General features: G+C 40.9%; 1 pseudogene; it reads left to right on the forward strand.

The window, feature by feature from the left end:
• Positions 1–1706: 1706 nt before the first annotated feature.
• Positions 1707–17352, forward strand: LOC102138147 (fatty acid-binding protein 5 pseudogene; annotated as a pseudogene).
• The last annotated feature ends 1802 nt before the right edge of the window (positions 17353–19154 follow it).

Raw genomic sequence — 19154 nt, forward strand, 5'->3', positions numbered from 1 at the left:
TAGCCATCACATCAAGATTTTCACACTTTATTTTAAGCATAAAAACAGCCATCAAGCAAAATCATATTGGAAATTGAATTATAATGCAAATAGAGACAGAGTTTCTCCAGAGAAAACAGGGGCAAGTCCCAACTCCCGCCCCAGACTCCCAGATTGAGGTTCCCCTTATTCCCTAATGCCATCCCTGGGAAGCCTTGTCGATCACAGTTTGAAACCCACAGGATAACTTCATTAGTATTATGAATCTGAATTTTTCACTCAGAAAGCTGATCTTGCTCTATACAAGATAAAAACAGAACTGTGGTGTTTTCTTTGAACTCTGGCAAATAAGAGATTAGGCCATTCTTTGGTTTTCAAATGATGAGAGATCCCAGAGGAAAAACTATCAGCATAATTCAGGATAGCTCAAAGAGCAATACCATGGTTGATATGGAGTGGAGCCTCCTTGTCTGGCAAACCAGTTGAGGCATCTTCATTTTATGCAGAAGTCTGTAGAGGTTGAGTAAATCACTGCCCCAGGCTTGTCTTCTTGGTGTATTTATTTTCCTAAGTACAAAAGATGTAGACTAGAAGTACCTTTACCCCTGAGCTCCAAAGTCAACTTGCCTGGAACCGAATCCTATGGCATAAACACTTTTACAGCTGGATGGTTTCATTACTAGATTTAAAACCTTCTATCACCAACAACAGAAGGTCTCTATAAAATAGAAGGCATAGCAATAAAGACAGACAAATGAAAATGGGAATATATACAGGTGGCACATCTGGCCTAGATGGGTAAAATCGGAGCCCATCAGATGGCACATTGGAGTTATCTTGGTACCATGAACATCCCTGCCTGCTTCCCTTCACTCTGCCCTAGTATTTTCTAAATTGAATCTTTAGTCCACCTTCACTCACTTAATGCTTTTCTCTCCTCCCTACCCCAAGCCTTCTTTTTTGTATAATCCGGACTCCCGGCATAGAATCTAAATGCTGTGTCCTATCTGGGTATGTCCAACAGTGAAAATATTTCCAGATCCCAGGACAAGCTGGAGCAATTACTCTCAGCCATGCTTTCCCAGCTACACTATTCTTTTCTTAGCCATGCTTTCCCAGCTACACTATTCTTTTCTTAGCCATGCTTTCCCAGCTACACTATTCAAAGTTGTGCTTATTCAAGATTGATAGTTAAAATATTTAATGATGGGAATTGAAGGGGCATCCATGTCCCTACTGGCACCTGCCTACTGAACATCAGTCCGCCATTTAGGACATAGACTATTATGATCTGGCATAAACACTTTGAATCCTCAATAAAATGATAGCATTCCAGACCCCAAGAAACAGGGTAAAATGAACGTTTTATTGTATTTTACATATTTCAGGTGTATAATTTGTTTTGATATACACACCGCTATGTGTCGCTAACAACAGGGATATGTTCTGAGAAACATGTTGGTAGGCAATTTCATCACTGTGTGAACACCACAGAGTGCACTTACCCAAACTTAGATGGTACAGCCCATTACACACCCAGCTATATGGCATAGCCTATTGCTCCTAAGCTACAAACCTGTACAGCATGTTACTGCACTGAATACTGTAGGCAATTGTAACACAGCAGTAAGTATGTGGTATCTAAACATATCCAAACACAGAAAAGGTACAGTAAAAAAAATGGCATAAATAAAAAATGGTACACCTGTATGTGGTACTTACCGTGAATGGAGCTTGCAGACCGGAGGTTGCTACGGGTGAGTCAGTGAGTGAGTGGTGAGTGATGAGAAGGCCTAGGACATTACTGTCCACTACTATAGACTTTATGCACACTGTATACTTAGGCTACACTAAATTTATTTTTTAAAATTTTTTCTTCAATCATATATTAATGTTAGCTTACTGTAACTTTTTTACTTTATAAACTGTTACAGTTTTTGAAATTTTTTACTCTTTTGTAATAACAGTTTAAAACACATTTCATACGACTATACAAAAATATTTTCTTGTTTCTTTCCTCATTCTATGAGCTTTTTTCTGTTTTTAACATTTTCAATTCTTTTTTTACTTTTTAAACTTTCTTATTAAAAATGAAGACATAAGCACACATGTTAGCCTAAGCCCACACAGGGTCAGGATCATCAATATCACTGTCTCCCACTGCCACATCTTGTCCCACTGGAAGGTCTTTAGTGGCAATAACATGCATAGAACTGAGGCTGTTTACAGTTAACTGGTTTTTTTATAACTAGAAGAAGGACACTCTAAAATTAACACAAAAAGTATAGTGTAGTTAATACATACATCAGTGACATCGTCATTTATTGTCATTATCAAGTATTCTGTATGTACATGATTATACGTGTTCTATGTTTGTACAACTGGCAGCACAGTAGGTTTGTTTACACCAGCTCGTTTACAGCACAAGCACATGAGTAATTGTTGCTCTACAATATTACCATGGACCAGACTTCACTAGGTGATAGGAATTTTTCTGCTCTATTATAATCTTTTTTTTTTTTAGACAGTCTCGCTCTGTTGCCAGGCTAGAGTGCAGTGGAGCGACCTTGGCTCACTGCAACCTCCGCCTCCCAGGTTCAAACGATTCTCCTGCCTCAGCCTCCTGAGTAGCTGGGACTACAGGTATGTACCACCAAGCCCAGCTAATTTTTGTATTTTCAGTAGAGACAGGGTTTCACCATGCTGGCCAGGGTGGTCTCAATCTTTTGACCTTGTAATCTGCCCACCTCTGCCTCCCAAAGTGCTAGGATTACAGGTGTGAGCCACCACGCCTGGCCTATAATCTTATGAGGCCTACTTTGTGTATGTAGTCCATTGTTACCTGAAACATGGTTATGCAGCACATAACTGTACATATGGACAGTGAAAAGTCACTATAGCCAAGTAAATTTAACATGTCCATCATCACACATAGTTATCAATTTTTTCTTTGTGGCAAGAGCACCTAAAATCTATTCTTGGCCGGGCGCGGTGGCTCAAGCCTGTAATCCCAGCACTTTGGGAGGCCGAGACGGGCGGATCACGAGGTCAGGAGATCGAGACCATCCTGGCTAATACGGTGAAACCCCGTCTCTACTAAAAAATACAAAAAAGTAGCCGGGTGAGGTGGCGGGCGCCTGTAGTCCCAGCTACTCGGGAGGCTGAGGCAGGAGAATGGCGTAAACCTGGGAGGCGGAGCTTGCAGTGAGCTGAGATCCGGCCACTGCACCCCAGTCTGGGCGGCAGAGCAAGACTCCGTCTCAAAAAAAAAAAAAAAAAAAAAAATCTATTCTTTTGGCAAAAATCCCAAGTACAGTACGATATTATTCAGTACAGTCTTCATGTTGCATATTAGATCTCTAGACTTGTTCATCCTTTGTGTCCTCTGACCTGTATCTCTCTCTCCCGCTCCTGGTAATCACTGTTTTATTCTTTATCTCTGTGTTGTGACTTTTTAAAAAAGAGTTTACTAATGTATCAGTAGCTACATCACTGTTAAACAGATCCAGGTGGACTTGTGCTCTTTTAAATACATTGTTATAGCAGATCATGTTACAATAAGGGTTCATTGTATATTTAATTAGCATTCACTACACTCTATTTTTAGCTGAGTCCTGTTATTTCCACACATCTCACCACACTAACATACATGCATCTGTTTTCTGGTAAAAACATATACCAGAAAAAAAAAATGATAAAATCAGAAATTAATTTTACTTATGAAAGTCAAACGTCTTAAACAAAAGGTGGCCCAACCTCTACTGAACATGTTTCCCACTCAAGCATTAGTTCTTTTCTAACGGAAGCTGTACCATCCTCAAATTCTTCTTTTTTTCTTTTGAAATGGAGTCTCCCTCCGTCGCCCAGGCTGGAGTGCAGTGGTGCAATCTCGGCTCACTGCAACCTCTGCCCCCCCGGGGTTCAAGTGATTCTCCTGCCTCAGTCTCCCGAGTAGCTGGGATTACAGGAGCATGCCACCATACCCGGCTAATTTTTATATTATTAGTGGAGATGGGGGTTTCACCATGTTGGCCAGGCTGGTCTCAAACTCCTGACCTCAGGTGATCCGCCCGCCTTGACCTCCCAAAGTGCTGGGATGAACCACCATGAACCACTGTGCTCAGCCCTCAAATTCTTCTCTTGCATGCACCTGCTTTCGTCTTCAGGGACAAGAGTTACAATGTAGTCATAAAGCAGGGAAGATTTAGGACATTCCCTGCCAGAATAAATCAAATCAGACTTAGAGGTAAATATATTTGATTTTCAAGATATTTTATGAGGAAAAAAATAAGTCATTAATTTTGATAGCTTTTAGTATAAACAGGTAAACAAACAAAGCCCCCTATATATTATTAACCTTTTTATTAATGTAGGTTGAGTTCAGTTGTACAGCTAAACTTTATTCTAAAGTGTTTAAACCAGCAAATCATCTTAGCTAGCCAGAAAAATATATTTGCCATATTCTCCGTCTTATCTACGTATTGTCAATAGCTAATTAGCTAGCCGGGCGTGGTGGCTATGCCTGTGATCCCAGCACTCTAGGAGGCTGAGGTGGGGGGATCACTTGAGGTCAGGAGTTCAAGACCAGCCTGGCCAACATGGTGAAACGCCATCTCTACTAAAAATACAAAAATTAGTCAGGCATGGAAGCGCGCACCTGTAATCCCAGCTACTCAGGAGGCTGAGGAAGGAGAATCACTTGAACCCGGGAGGCAGAGGTTGTAGTGAGCTGAGTTCGTGCCACTGTACTCTAGCCTGGGCAAGAAAGCAAGACTCTGTGTCAAAGAAAAAAAATAGCTAATTAGCTGATGCTGGACTGTTTACATTCTGGATTATTGGTGGCAAATCTGATTTTTTTAGCTTTGGAAAGTCTTTTTAAATTAAAAAAAAAAAACTAAACTTTATTATGATTTGGAATGCTCTTATTGTAGGAGAGATGAATAAAGAGAGGTCTAATGCTTCAGAATGAGGCTCCCCTTGGTAAAAGAATTAACTCAAATTTAGGAACATGAGTGGTTCACCTAGGGCCCTTGGGAGGAAGGGACTACATCTTACACGACATTGATTTGAAATGCAGAATGCCAGCTTCTTAATTTACCATCACGGGATATTCCCTCTGGAGGTGATCACCAGGAGGCCAAGTTACAAATCAGAACAATGTGTGCCACCCTACAATTTGGTGGGTGGGGGGCAAGAGTCTTGGTTAGTCTAACATATGGAAATTAATCTAAAGCATGAAAATGAATCTGAAGCAATGATTCTCAATCTTTAACTCGCATCAAAATCACCTAGAGAGCTTGTTAAAACACAACTCCTAGCATTTCCAAGTCAGTAGGTCTGTAATGGGACAAAATAATTTGCATTTCTACAAATTCCCAAGTGAGGCTATGCTGCTGATCCCAAGCCCACAACTGGAAGGAACTAGATAAATTGTATTTTTATCCATTTATGTGTATTTTTGTCTGCATAATTCATATTGGTGTTTAAAACTAAAGTCCATCCTCCCCTGAACAGTGGTGGATTCACAAATGTTTTACTCTCCAGATTAAATATTCTTTATCAGTCAGTCAACTATGAGACATCTTTATTTCATGTCATAATTCTCAAAAACTCAGTGTATACTACTTGTGCTTTAGATTAAAGCCTTCCTGGTACAATTATTTGGAAACATGCTATTCTCTCGTTTAAAACACATGTTTGCAATAGGTCTCTTAAATGTGCTACTTTGGCTGGTTATTTCCGCACATTGTATAATGACTATTACTAGCTTCTACTTCAGTCTTCAACATTTTACTAATTTCAAGGACTAAAGATGCCAATCTAGATCAGTAAGAATTACATTCATCTATAACAAAAAACTTGATTTACAGAAGCTCTGACCTAAATGTTTATTTTTCCACATAAAAAGAAATCTGAATTGAAACCCTCCAGAGCTACTGCAGCTTTTCAAATATGTGGTCAAGGACCCAGACTCTTGCATTCTACTCTGCCTTCTGGTGAATGTTGGATTTGGTTACTTGATTGTTGCCTCATTGTAACAAAACGGTTGCAGCATCCCCAGACTCCAATCATTATTTCAGAAGGAAAGTAATAAAATAAGGAGGAAGAGTACTTATATCTGAAACTCAAAAGCTTGCCATGAAATCCTCAATTCAAATCTCTCTGGCTGGCACCATGAAAAATGACCACTGCTAGTTGTTCAGAAGGGTGATCATTTTTAGGTGGATATGTGACCGCCCCTCTCCCACTAAAACTGGCATTCAATTAGGAAAGAGAGCGGAGAGATTTCATTTACCAGTGTATGCTCTACTGCTACAGTTGGATATTTCACCCTGTCAGACCTCAGCTCTCACTACAATAAAGGACATCAAGACCGTTCTGGGAGTCTTCAACCTAGACACAAGATCACCAGACTGCTTCCTAAATAAAGTAGGCAAGCATCCTTTTCTTCTTCAGAAAGAGCTGCAAATCCCACCAAATCATTAGCATGAAATATGCTAGCACCAGTGATGCCCAAAGTGCTAGAGATTTGTGAACATATCTGCGAATAAAAGTATTTTCATCAAATATTCCTAAAGCAGCCCGCAGGCCCACCCACAGGTAGCCAGAACTCCACGAAGAGTGTTTCAGTCATTCCCTTAACACATTGCATGCTAAGGTATCGCCTGTCTAATAAAAGGTTATGACACTGAATAAGACATCACCACTAACCTCAAGAAACTTAGAGACGAATGTGAGAATGATCAGAGTAAGAAGGGGGATGACACACTGGACCTTGTTCCTCTTATGTCCATTTCTTCTCCCACTACATCAGGGAAGCTGATCTCTGCATAAAGAAACCACAAGGTGATGTGCCTGGGTCATAATGAGACAGAATTCCTGGCCTATGGCAGCAGAGCGTCATTGTCCAATCACTGTGTCTCCTCCATTCTCAAGAAAACTATCCTTCAAACCCAGTGTGGCATAGCAGCAAAAGGCTCAAGCTCTGGGGTTGGCCCCTCTTTTCCACTTACCTGTAGGAAACTCAGGCAGGTGCTTAGCTTCTGGACCTTAGCCTTTCCACCTGAATATGAGCATGATGATAACAGTGTCAAACTTATAGAATTTGTCATAGATTTCAAATATATGTACAAACTGAGAACTGTGCTTGAGAGATAAGCACTAGAGGAGGGTTAGCTGTTGCTTACAAACACCAAGAAACTGAGTTTCATCACCTATAGCACTGCATATTCATACTCCGCCCACGAAGTGCCTGGACCTTCATCAAAGTCCCCAAAATTCTTGCTCAGAAATTTCCACTGTAAAAGGAAAGCTCTGTTCCACATCCCACGGCCTGTGCCTAAGATCAATCTCAATGAGCATCAGATCTTTTGTTTCTCAGAGTAGAAAGCCACGGGATGGACTTTCTCACTTTTACAATAAAAGAGCTGGCAGGACCCAGGGAAAACAGTTCCTCTCTTTAGGGGAGAGTCTCAGATACAAAACAATTGAAGTAGAAACTCAACTTCATTAGAATTCTTTTGACCACCTGAGCTCATTTCTCCATGTGCTTAAACAATGCAAAATAAGCCACAAAGGACTCAGCCTGGCAGAAGTTGAAACATAAGGAGTATTATTTTAACCTTAAATTGGCAACTAAAAGACTCCCAACCAGGCTGTCCCAAATAGATCTGGCACTCGCACCCTGAGATTTGGGATTTGGCTGCAGCTGGTTCCAAAAGGTTAAGCTAAGGCTTACGAGCCTCAACTACCCTCGTAATCAATGATGCTAACCAGGCTCGGTGCTCATCAGCTCACTCACAAACACAACCAGCTCCCTGAGGAGGGGGATTTTCACAGTCCAGGGCAGTCCAAGATGCAAACAGAAACATTTCCTTTTTACACTAACATATAAAGGAGTCCCTTGCAGTTCAGCGTTCCAGGTAATGCGTTAGTCTCTTCCTTTAATCTTCCTGAGTCCAAGGCTGTGTGTGCCTCTCTAATCGCAATACCTAGTCCTGTATCTCAAGCCCTGTGGTGTTCAATAAATATTTGCTAAATATATAAATGCCTCATAATCCAAAGGCCACCTTGGGTGTGATAACTGCTGGCTGATTATCTCTGAATGAGATCTTCCTGACTGCATCCCATTCCAAAATAGGATTAGAGACAGCCTCCATGGGCACACAAGAGAACTACAGCCAAGAGAATCTTGGCCCTGACTTCAGCATTCAGCACCGTGGGGACCTGGCCTTGGAAGCCTGACAGAGAATCTATACCAAGAGTCTTGTCTGATGAGGCCCTCAAGGATGCAGGAGGAAGGAGTGCCAGGTTGGCTCAGCTGTTTGGATCCCTTCGCACTATCCTCTCCTTGATTTGTCAGGTTAATCACAGCTGCCTAAATCCTACTAAAATTGGGAAATTAAAGCACAGTAGCACTGTTCCATTATCCCATTAGGGATACATCCTACTCCGATTTCCATTCCAGTAGGCAGATAGAAGTGTCCATTCATCACCCTTAAAGGGGTGGCCATCTCAATTGTTCTCCTTACCTTGAGAACAGATGTAAAGCTGCAATTCCCAACTATCACCATGATTGAATTCCCTCCAGCTTTGGGCGATTCCGTGGGTTGCCTCCTTCCAAAGTGAGGAAAGAAGTTTTCTTGATTCTCCTTTCTGAACACTTTCTATTCACTTAGGCACAAATCTCTCAGCCTTCCTACGCATGGTGGTTTCAGCATGGCTGTTTTCTGCCTAGGTGGATATCTGACATTCATTTTGGCTGCTTCTATGTTTGGTGCATTCTTATCTAAAGAACTTGCTCTCCAAGCTGAAAATAAATGATTGGTACTCGCTCTCCTAGCATTATTTACAGCCAGAATCAAATTTGTAACCAAGGTTTCAGCAAAAAAAGACCCATCCACACTGGAGTTAGGAAAAAATGGCGAGATTTTCTCTCTCCCTCTCTCTCTCTCTCCCCCCATCTCTATCACGAAGTGGCAGCAGAGGGCAGTGGCTACAAGGTTGAGTCCTTGACACAAGAATTGGGGGCAGTGCGGGTGGGGAGTGTTTGTCAGCTTTGGTTGGGCTAAAAATGATTCTCTGGTGCACAGTGGTACAAATGTTTGCATCTATGTCTCGGTGGCAGCTGAAAACCAGTTCTGATTCAGGGTTTGGGATGTTGATTACCTCTGGTTTGGCACTGCAGCCCTCCCAAAAATTCCGTAAGTTACTCTATATCCTTTTGACAAACTCTTTTTCTGTTTAGTCACCGAGAGTTGACGTCTATTATTTCTAACTTACAGCCCTGACTAACCCAGTAAATTTCCTGCAGAACTGATGCTTTTCCTCAAATTCTCCTCTCATAATAGTGATGGCTTTGGACCCCCCATGTAAAGGTGAGTGTAAAGCTTTACTCAGGATACAACTTTCAGACACCCAGATGGGCACATTGAGATGGTGTTCAAGTGAAGCCCAAGCTCACCCAGCTAGTGAGTAGAAGAGTAGAGACTTGGACCCAGGTTTTCTGACTCCAAGTCATGTACATTTTTTTTAGAGACAGGGTCTCACTCTGTTGCTCAGGCTGGAATGCAGTGGTGCAATCGTAGCTCACTGTAGTGTAAAAGTCCTGGACTCTAGTGATCCACCCACCTCAGCCTCCCAAGTAGCTGAGACTGTAGGTGCGTGACACCATACCCAGCTAACTTTTTTTTTTTTTTTTTTTTTTTGGAGAGAAGTGTTCTCACTATGTTGCTCAGGTTGATCTCGAACTCATGGCTTCAAGTGATCTCCCCTGCCTTGGCCTCCCAAAGTGCTAGGATTACAGGTGAGAGCTATTCTGTTTTTCTCAGCAAAAAGAAACAAATTCCTTTTGAGTTGTCAAGCCAACTTAAGTAAGTGCTGTACTTTACATTCACTTGTAACAAATTAATACTAAAAGTAGGAGCTACACATCATTGCTCAATGAAAGCCTTACATGTTGTTTTCCATAGTCACACAGCGTAGATCATTAATAATACCACAGTTTTGCAGGCCACCCAAGGCAAAGCTGGTGCTAAAACTCCAAAACCTTTTTTCACGCGTAGTTAATTGGCTGCTTCTCTGTAGTGTGTATCTGCGTGTCTGCTCCCACCCATGGAGTTATATTCTTATTAAGAATCAGTTGTGTTTGTTCTGAAACCTCGTTAGGACCATTGTACTTGTTATTGCAAATTCATAATTGAATAAAATATGGGGAAAGACAATTAAATACTAATTTTTTAAATTTATTATTTTGAAAAGATACAATAGAGGCAAGTAACTAAAACTGCTGAGGAATTAGGAAGCTTACAACTGTCCAACTGTAAAGTCACAAAAGTAAAGAAAGATTCTATCCTCAGAATACTTTTCAAAGGACTTTCAATTCTCAATTCACATTCTCGTTCTGATTCTTAAAGTTCTCCATTTAAAGACACTGACACTGGCAATTATGGAAGATGCGTTATGTACACAGTTTATGCAACAAAGAAATAAAGGTATTCCAATCAGCACAACAATACTTAGAGAATGCCCTGAACATACCTCATCATATTGAAGAGTCAATATGCATATGCGTGCTTTAAAGTACACGTAAATGTAACGCGTACATTATTATGCATCCTTTTTTGTGACTCTCCACTTTTAGCTGTCAGTAGATTAGCTGGGTCCGGTTGCATCAGATAGGAAACCAGTTGTTTTTCTTTTTTTTGCAGTCACTCTTCTGGAAGAGAAATCCACCTGTTCTGGATGATGCAGTTATGGGACAAACTTAATTGCCTGTCGTGTGTCTGGGTGCTGTTGATCCACCTTTCTAGACCATTTTTGCTACGTACACCAGCTTCGGTGAGGTGGGCTCTTCCTCCCATTCACAGAGAATTGAGAATTCATTGATTGCAGAATTCTCAGAGACACAGCTGGGCACGGTGGCTCACGCCTGTAATCCCAGCATTTTCGGAGGGAGAGGTAGGTGGATCACCTGAGGTCAGGAGTTCGAGACCAGCCTGGCCAACATAGTGAAACCCCCTGTCTCTATTAAAAATTAAAAAATTAGCCGGGCATGGTGGCAGGTGCCTGTAATCCCGGCTACTCAGGAGGCTGAGGCAGGAGAATCACTTGAACCCAGGAGGCAGAGGTTGCAGTGAACTGAGATTGTGCCACTGCACTCCAGCCTGGGTGACAAGTGTGAAATTCTGTCTCGCTTGGCGTGGTGCCTCACACCTGTAATCCCAGCACTTTGGGAGGCCGAGGCAGGCAAATCATGAGGTCAGGAGATTGAGACCATCCTGGCTAACACGGTGAAACCCCGTCTCTACTAAAAATACAAAAAAAAAAAAAAAAAAAAAATTAGCCGGGCTTTGTGGAGGGCGCCTGTAGTCCCAGCTACTCAGGAGGCTGAGACAGGAGAATGGTGTGAACCCAGGAGGCGGAGCTTGCAGTGAGCTGAGATCACGCCACTGCACTCCAGCCTGGGTGACAGAGCGAGACTCCATCTCAAAAAAAAAAAAAAAAAACACTGTCCTAATGACAGTGGAGAATACATTTTATTGACGTTTCTCCAAACCCATGGAAGGTACACCACCAAGAGTGAGCCCTAATGTAACTGGGGACTCTGGGTGATAATGACGCATCAATGCAGGCTCATCAGTTGTGACAAATGTACCACTTCAGTGGTAGGGATGATGATGGAGAAGGCTACATGTGTTGTGGGGGCAGGGGATACGTAGAATATCTCTGTTCCTTCTGCTCAGTTTTGCTGTGAACCTAAAACTACACTAAAAAATTAAATCTATTTTTAAAAATACTCTGTTCTTTAAAAACGTCTTCTTCAAACAGATATTAATATTTATGTAGCCACAGCAGCATAAAAGCCTAATGCTGCTCTCAGAGAAGACTAGGGGTGGAGGATTCATTTTAAATGTCTTTAACTGGTGTAATAATCATCAAGAGGATGAAAGGAGAAAAATGCAACAATGTATTTATCAGAAAAACTGAGAATTCAGGGTCTCAGAATAAACTCTGACATCTACGTCTGTTTACCTGAACCTTTAGATGGCTCACCCAGTTTGTAATCTTTCAGAAACAAAAGAGCAAACAGTGAAAAATCATTCACGCCCTCTGCACAACTGCCAGCCCATTTCTAAAGTACCTCACTACAAGGAGCTAAGAATGTGGACAAAGAGAAATCAAATGGGATTTTTTAAATGCTTTCTTTAAAAAACTGAATGTGCTTTTCCATTTTGTGCTATTTTTCTTCTCTATATGCACTGCTTCTCCTGGATGAAGCTGTTATGCAACTGCTCTTGTGGACAGGAGATCATTTCCTGGCCCCAAAGGAGTTCTCGCATATTGAGAGAACATGTTACGAGGTGGACCCCAAAAGAAGAGCATCTGGTTGCCCTAAGTATAATGCTCGCAGTAGAGAAATCACCATAAATAGCTTTAACAGAGACCAAACGTGTCCGTTTCAATCCAGTGTTTTATCACCCACCAAGGGAATTTATCTGGGTGAAGGGAGAGACGGGGAGTGAAGTCATTTAGCAGGGCATGGTTCATAACTCTTTTATTGGGACCCACAGGTCAAGGTCTTTAATAGCTGTAAGATGGAAAGTTAAAGTCATTGTTATCCAACCACATTTAAAGAATGAAAACATAATTGAGAGAGAAGAAAACTAGTTCCTGCAAAGGTTACGGAAAAGAGAGGGGGCTGTATTTAAAAGGCGATTTGGAGAATTAGAGAGGGAGATTGTACGTGCTTTTTTGCTTAATCAGAATATACTTGTAAAAAATCGTAAGTAAAATTTCCTGAGTAGTACTATCTTCTGATCCTGATACATTTGGGGTTTTCTTACTGTCTCCAAGGAAATGAGTTGAGGATGCTAGTCTCAGGAGAATTAGCATGTACTAAAAGTGAACTAACAGGCTTGTCATAGGAGAAATATAACCATGGAACACACTGATTTGTTGCGAACTAACAAAAACCACAACAAACAGTTGGTAATTCAAGCACATGTCTATGCAAAGAATACATGCATATTTAAGAATTATTTATTTTATTTAAATAGGAAGAAGCAGTCATATGGCAAGGAATGGATAAGATATTTTAGTGCGCTGTAAAAGGTGCATCTCACTCTATGAGGAGGTTAGGAGAAACTCCACAAATAAAACTTAATGGATTGAATTCTGGTGAGACACGGTGACTCTCTCAAATGGAAATTCAGGCATTCCATGGAGAGCCGGTAGGATTAACTAAATTGCTGGCATTTTTCCTTGTCAGGATGGCAGAAAACACCAAAACACCAATGTACCACTACTGCTGGAGGCTTTGCCGTATGTCCTGGCATCACCAAAATCCTCTTGCTTTGGAAAATTAATCTGAACTGTGAAATTTGACCACAGTATCCACTGGAAGAATCTATTTTAACTATCCTGAATCTACTCTCCAGAGAAGTCCTTACTTGTTAGATGTCTTATGGACCAAGTTGCAAGTATTTCAATTTAGATAATGTAGCATAAATGGTATAATTAAAAAATAAATAGAGCCTGGCACATGGGCAAAACTGAGACTTTTTTCTTACTTGTCTTCCAAACTATTCTTTTCGGATCATGTGTAGACAATTTAAATCAGAACTAGCTTGAGTGTTTCCCCTGCTGCAGTCCTACCATTCTTATAATGAAAGAGCTAACTGCCATCTTCACCAGCACATTACAGCATGCAAACAATCCAAGCCTTACTACAGATGATTGATTGAGCCACTAAAGGCATCAAAATCCTCTAATTGAGCTGTCTGAACAATATCAAACGCCCACAGAGATGTGGTGGGAAAAGAATTCAGACCTATCTCATCAAAAATAAACCCTGTTTAACTGAAATCAGCAGCTTCCTTGCCTTTGTTTCATCCTATCATCCACTATATCCACCACCATGAAGTCCTATGTCTGCCTTGCCCAGGCAGAATTGTTTGATTTATTGACGGCTCAATATCTTGACCAGTATTAGGTATACCCGTATACTTATTACTGAGAACACACCTCTAACACCATTTTACTCTCTGGCAGCTGCCTTTGATCCCTGCTCCAAACCTGCATTTGTTGAATAACCAGGCTCTCTGACCTCTACCACATCTGACATTTTCCCCTCCAGGTCATCTTGCTGTCCTTCATTGCAGATGTCGACTATAATTTATCCCTTTTGCTAACACCACAGGAAACCAAGTCCCTCTGAGGCCAATACCAGCATCCTGAGCTGATTGTGGTTATAATAAACTGCTGCCCACCATCCATCCACCCACCTCCACTGTCTCTTCCCCTCCTCCTCTTTGAGCTGCCAGTCATTGCAGGAGCGCATTGACTGCCTGCGTGTGTCTACTTATAATAAAGTCATTACAGTGAGTGTTGCTTTTGTTAAAGGAAAACCACACTGTTACAACTGGGTTTAAAGGATATGTTTTCTCCTAAGAATGACAGTCTCTGATGGGCGTTCTTCCTTGTCACTTTGAGACTGGCATGAGGAACAGTTGGAGGGGATGGAAATGTCCTATATCTTGCTTAGAGTGGTGGTTACCTAAATATATACAAAACTCGATGAACTCTATACTTTAAAAGATACCTATTCTTGCATAAAAAGTACACTTCAAAAAGGTGATTGGAAAAAACAATAGACAGATTGATAGACAAAACGAAGCATCAGCTAACAGCAAAACCAAATTCATCCAAATAACGAACCATCTCCAATTTTCTAACTTTACACTTAGGATCCAATTCCCTAAACTGAATATAATTTAGAGTTTTTATTTCATTCAGAGATTGTTAATGCAAAATTCAAAACGGTTGACATGTCACCGAAGCCCTGCCCAGTGTTTGATGAGACAGCATAAGCTATTACCTTGACACAACTTTAGAAAAAACAGGCAGCCTAATTTCCCCTATATACATACAGCTGGAGGCAAGAAATCTGATTTCAATGGAGAATTTCAAATAATCAGCATCCTCCACAACCCATATAAAGTGAGGCTAGGTTTGGAGGGATTCCAAAGCCAGGGGTAGCAAGAAGCCTTAGGCCAAATAGATGATTTAAAAGATATGGGAAGAAAAATTTCAAATATAATGTTTATAGAGCAAAATAACATTTGTTTTTTTCATTGTGCAAGGATATCTTGAAGGTGAGAGCCAAGCTCAGCTGCTGCTTGTAAATCAAAATAACCCTTTCATTTTTACCTAACAAAGACGAGAAAGGGGAGAGAACAAGGTTACAAGGTGATATTCTTACCTAGTGGGAATACTAAAGGGAATGCCGTTGTTGTCAAAATGTGTAAGGTCTATAAATCACGTGGGTTAGAGTAACAGGACACACAATTAAGTATAATATTGGGAAAGCATGATTTTTCCTTGACAAGGATGAATTGTTCAATATAAACCCTGGGAAGAACTAATATGAACAAAGAAAAAAATAAAGAGAATCCAGAATCAGGTAGTTTCTGAATATCAGATGATACACAGCAAAGGAAAAAATATCATAAAATATTTTGTGCATAAAACCTTGATTATTCAAATTTTTGGTACATAGGAATAGCACATATATTGCAAAATAGAAGGTGATTAAGAAACAAGTTATTTCATTTTAGAGGGTAGTCACACATATGGACCCTACACACACATACACACACACACTTTTGCACTCCCTGGTCTTAACACTCTTCACACTCCAGCTTATTGTTCACAGCGTAGATCCCAGCTGAAGGCTGGTGTGGAAGAAGCCAGGCAACAAAAGATGTGCATATGTGTTTAAGAATTTTCACTGTATTTTTAGGATGGATATTGACAAACGACTTTAAAGTAGCTCAAAGAGAGGGGCATCATTTCTTGAAAAACGATGCTCCCTGGTTCATATAAGCTGACATATTATAACATTTATTTTGGTTTAACAAGCTGACAGCCTTCCAGCTGTAAATTAAGAGGCATTTCTAAATCAGCTGCACTGAGTCTTTATCAAGGCAGTTCTGGACCATTCAAGAGACTGCTGCCTAACCAGTCAAGTCAAGAGACTCGATCTAATCAAGTACATCATATCCTTTCAAAGGTTTCAATAAAAACACTTCCATGTGTTAGCATTTAAATACTGAAACACTGAAACATTTAGAAATATACAACTCTCTAGTATACTGCATGAGGTAGTGTTATTATATCACCATATAACAGACAGAAGAGCTGTGGTTTAGAGAGGGTAAGTAATGAGCATAAAGTCACATGCAATAAACAGAGGCGCCAGATAGGTCTGACACCTAAGGTCATGCAGCTGCAGAAGGCAAAATTGAATTTTGGTCACTGGTAGGGCACCTCTGTAATTAGGACATTAAAAATACTGAAAGATAAAACCTTGTATTCAGCTGGGCGTGGTGGCTCATGCCTGTAATCCCAGCACTTTGGGAGGCTGAGGTGGGTGGATCACAGGAGACCACGAGTTCAAGACCAGCCTGGCCAACATTGTGAGACCCCCCGTCTTTACTAAAAATACAAAAAAATTAGCCAGGCATGGTGGCGCACGCCTGTAGTCCAAGCTACCGGGGAGGCTGAGGTTGGAGAATCACTCCAACCCGGGAGGCGGAGGTTGCAGTGGGCCGAGACCACGCCACTGCACTCCAGACTGGGCCACAGAGCAAGACTCTGTCTCAAAACAAACAAACAAAAAACCTTGTATTCATTAAGAAGAAATTGTGTATTGCATTATTTTTTCACTTGAGAAGCTGGTATTTCAAAATGGTTAAGAACACAAACTAGCAGGCTGCCCACACCTCCCCGCAGCCCCGCAGCCCCGCAGCCCCGCAGCCCCGCAGCCCCGCAGCCCCGCAGCCCCGCAGCCCCGCAGCCCCGCAGCCCCGCAGCCCTGCACGATGGAGCCATTGTTCATTAGCTGGAAGGAAGATGGCGCCTGGTGGACAGCAAAGGCTTTGATGCATACATGAAGACACTAGGAGTGAGAATATCTTTGCAAAATACGGGCGCAGTGGCCAAACCAGACTGTATCATCACTTGTGATGGCAAAAACCTCACCATAAAAACTGAGAGCACTTTGAAAACAACAGTTTTCTTGCACCCTGGGAGAGAAGTTTGAAGAAACCACAGCTGATGGCAGAAAAACTCAGACTGTCTGCAACTTTGCAGATGGTGCATTGGTTCAGCATCAGGAGTGGGATGGGAAGGAAAACACAATAACAAGAAAATTGAAAGATGCGATCAGTGGTGGATTGTGTCACGAACAATGTCACCTGTACTCGGATCTATGAAAAAGTTGAATAAAAATTCCATCATCACTTTGGACAGGAATTAACTACAAGAATGAACAAGCTCAGTTCAATGAGCAAATCTCCATACTGCTTTTTTTTTTTTCATTGCTGTGTTCCATTATCTTTATCACAAACATTTTACATGCAACTATTTAAAAGTGTTGCATTAATTAGGATCATCCCTTTGGTTAATAAATGTGTTTGTGCGAAAGAAAGAAAGAAAAAAAAGAAAAGAAAAGAAACAGACTAGCCAGATTACTTGGTTTCAAATTCCAACTCTGGCACTTAGTAGCTGTGTGACCTTAGGCAAGTTACTTAACTTATCTGTGCCTTGGTTTCTTCATCTATGAAATGGGGATAATAATACTACTTAATGCGTAAAGTTTTTATAAAGGGCTGTATTTATGCATAGTACTGGTATTGTGAATATCTTTCTTTAAAGGTCTTTATGTTTTTGAGAAGCACATTGAACTACTTAGAGAAAAATGTTTATGATATCGAGATAGTTGGGGTACAAGGGTATAGACAAAATTGTCTATGAGTGGATAATAGTTAAAAATGAATTGTCAAAAAACCTACAAATATTAGCTGGGCATGGTGGTAGACTCCTGCAAGTAAGTCCCAGCTACTTGGGACGCTGAGGTGAGAGGACCGCTTGGACACAGGAGGTTGAGGCTGTACAGAGCCATGATGGCAACACTGTACTCCATACTGGGTGACAGAGCAAGACCCTGTCTCAAAAAAAAAAAAAAAGAATTGTAAGTATACAGAGGTTCATATACTATACATACACAGGCACTCCTGTATAGTTTTGGAATTTTTTATAACAAAAAGTTTTTAAATATTTTTATGTAAAACATTTATAATTATACCTGGAACATAGTAAATACCATATAATAGCTATGATTATTACAGCAAAATTCCATTTTTATGTGGATCTGTATCCATATAAAATAGATCTGTATATGGATCTACTTTAATGCTATTTACATATAGCCCCTTTTTCATTTCTAGGACATAATGAAAAATAAGCAATAGAGATTTATTCTTTACATCTATAGTTGGCTTACAAGAAAAGATAACTGAAGTCATACAAGGAACTGTTATCAAAGAAGATGGAAGGCTCATCCATCATTTTGATAGTGTTGAGTTGAAGAATCTGAGTTAGTATGGTGTAATAGAGAATAAGATGTAGTCAGGTAATAAAAATTAATAATCATAGTTTACATGTATTGAGGAGATATTATGTGTGAGGTAGAGTCACAAGTGTGTGCCCATTTGTTACCTCATTTAATCCTCTCAACCACGCAGCCTATGAAGTAAGCATCATAATAAATAGCTCCTTTTTTTTTTTTTTTTTTTTTTTTTTTTGAGACAGGGTCTTGCTCTGTCACCCAGGCTGGAGTGCGGTGATGTGATCTTGGCTCACTGCAACCTACACCTTCCCGGTTAAAGCAATTCTCCTGCCTCAGCCTCCCGAGTAGCTGGGATTACAGGCGCCTGCCCCCACGCCTGGCTAATTTTTTTTATTTTTAGTAGAGATGGGGTTTCACATCTTGGCCAGGCTGGTCTTGAACTCCTGACCTGGTGATCCACCCACCTCAGCCTCCCAGAGTGCTAGGATTACAGGCATGAGAACACTGGCCAAGAGAGGTTAAGTAGCTAAAACCTGCTACATAAGGCTGACACTAATGCCATATTTTTCTTTCCCAAACATCACTGGCTCGGGAACTGAGAGGTTACAAATCTTTACCAGGCAGACAAAAAAAATAACATGCTCACCATCCCTCAACCAGATAGTTACTGTAGGAGCCAACACATCCGAGCCAACACATCCAAGCCAACAGTCTGACTCCAGAGCCCTGACCCTCAAGCACATCACTATAGAAGACCTGGGTT

The sequence above is a fragment of the Macaca fascicularis genome, chromosome 12, assembly GCF_037993035.2.
Source record: "Macaca fascicularis isolate 582-1 chromosome 12, T2T-MFA8v1.1".
In the NCBI taxonomy this organism is placed as follows: Eukaryota; Metazoa; Chordata; class Mammalia; order Primates; family Cercopithecidae; genus Macaca; species Macaca fascicularis.